This window comes from Cryptotermes secundus, unplaced genomic scaffold (assembly GCF_002891405.2).
Source record: "Cryptotermes secundus unplaced genomic scaffold, Csec_1.0 scaffold159, whole genome shotgun sequence".
Classification (NCBI taxonomy): Eukaryota; Metazoa; Arthropoda; class Insecta; order Blattodea; family Kalotermitidae; genus Cryptotermes; species Cryptotermes secundus.
The window spans coordinates 2,470,745-2,473,103 of NW_019725416.1; the positions used below are offsets into that span (position 1 = coordinate 2,470,745).

Genomic DNA, 2,359 nt, shown 5'->3' on the forward strand with positions numbered 1-2,359 from the left:
CCTGGGCTAGTGCTCTTCGAATGTAAATGAGTCAAACTAAAATTTAAGCCAGCTGTTACGGCTGATAGCCGGAAAAGATTTCATAAACTACAGCCGTGTACGTCGAACGATTTCACAGCCTATAATCCAAATATGCTATTAGATAATTATCGCTCAAGAGTTTTTCGTTACACGTTTAATGGTAAAACAATAAAGCTATCCCTATAAGAGGCCGTGGAGGCCTATAGTGCTGTGCGACGTCGAGGCTTCAACATTTTTTACACAGTCGGCTCACAGATGACGGTGAGTTTGTCAGCCTTGCGCGCCGGCCGCCCTTTACCCCCCAGGAAGATTCCTGGTACTGATTTCTGTTATAGGCTGAGTCGAACTCAGGGCCATAGTGCGGCTAGAAGGATTAGGTGAATTGAAAAAAATCCACCTCATCTGGACGCAAACCCACGACCTTCCGATTTGTAGCATAGTATCTCAACCAACTACACTACCGCGTGCAATGTGCATGAGAAAATTTCATGCAGTGCATCTTTATCGTAGTATACTTGACTTAAATGTGGTCACGAAAGGTTTGGTCACTCCTGTGACGGAACGTTTGAAGAGGTTTAGGAACAGTTAGGGACAGGCCATTAATGGACTGTCTGTCTTCGTGCTTTCAGCTATCGTAGACACACACACTCACACACCCACGTACACTCATATCAGACATCCTCAGAGCCAGGTTCTGAACTCGTCTTAGATACGTGACCGAATGATTCCGCTGTAAACAAATATAAGTTTCGGACATAAGCGATAGAATACGGTCGAGTGAGGCTGTCACGTGTCTGTGGGGAAAGCTTGGCCTATTGCACCGGAGTTCCATGCGGCAACCTTAGTTTATTCTGATGTCAGTATTTTGCCTCGACCTTTATATTCTTACAGTATTTTGTTTAGTTAATTTGATACGAATTGTAAGTTTATGCATATAATTTGATAAATTTATTTACCCTCACTAGCCGTTTATATACTCACGTAGTGTATTTATTTGTTTAATTTTTCATTAAAATGCATAATTTTATGAGATTATGGTGAAATTTCTATTTATCTAAATGCTGAGGAAATTTTGCACTAATTTTAGTACTAAAATTTATAACAGATCGATTAATATTACAGACGCGATTTCACAGTACAACCGAAAAGATGAAAGTAATTTTCTGTGCTTACTACAAAATCTGTGCTCAGAAATTTCACATGTTCGCTTTGAATTATGAAAAATAATCTTATAAATACTTTAGAAATTATAGTGTGTTATTTGTGGGGCACGCGGTAGCGTAGTTGGTAGAGGCACTATGCTACAAACCGGATGGTCGTGGGTTCAAGTCCTGATGAGGTCATTGGATTTTTTCAATTGATCTAATCCTTCTAACCGCATTATGGCCTTGGGGTCGACTCAGTCTCTAACAGAAATGAGTACCAGGAATATTCCTGGAATATTTTGGGGGGCAAAGGGCGGCCGGCGACTAGGGCTGACAAGCTTGCCGTCATCTATGAACCAATTTTCTAGAAAATGTGAGAACCTCAACATTTCACAGCCCTGTGGGCCTCCAAGGCCTGTTACAGGGATACCTTTACTTTACTTTATTTGTAGTGTATTATTTGTGGTCACAGTGCGGGCAGATATATTTCGATGCATAAAAATATCGAACTTCAAAATCTTACTTTGCATTCATGAAAAGTCTAAATTTTTCGAAATCCCCTATGCAGGTACACGCCAATTATAGAGTTCCTTTCGATTTTATATATGAAAGAGTTATATATTGCGATATTTCTTGTGCTCCTTGTATCGTGCCGAATGGCTCAACCACGTACGTAATTAAAGCAAGTAAATCTCTGGCAGATGGGCTCTGTCAAAACGTCAGTGTACGTAGTTCTCTACCAGACCGTTAGGCGCATGCGCAATTCCCATTTCAGGTCACTTGTCTGCGCAAGCTTTGCTTGCTTCTCTTTCCGCAAGTTTGTTCCTTCTTCCCGCTTTTATCACTCCTCTGCTCTGCCTACAGTCGCTGTTGCTTGCCAGCCCCAACTGCATTTCCCATTGGTCGGTTGTGCCGAGTTTCTCCCGCCTTCTCCCATCCTTCAGCCTTGCAGATATGGCCCATTTATGGGCCACATTTCTTCATTTTCTCATATTTCTGGTCTCCTACCCAGGTCTGCGGACGGTAATATCTGTAACAGACGGACTTGTGACTTAAAATTGAAAGAAGGGCCTTGATATTGTAATGTACAGGGGGGGGGGTTGTCGTGACTAATAATAATTGATTCTGGATTTGATGATTGGGTTTATTGGTATTTCTTTAAAATTACAATCAATCGTGACACCATACAATTC

At 41.4% G+C, this 2,359-nt stretch overlaps 1 protein-coding gene across 1 annotated transcript in view; it reads left to right on the top strand.

The window, feature by feature from the left end:
• Positions 1 to 2,359, top strand: part of LOC111863312 (protein unc-13 homolog B) — a 777,834-nt gene that overhangs the window by 452,944 nt on the left and 322,531 nt on the right. The window lies entirely within an intron of this gene.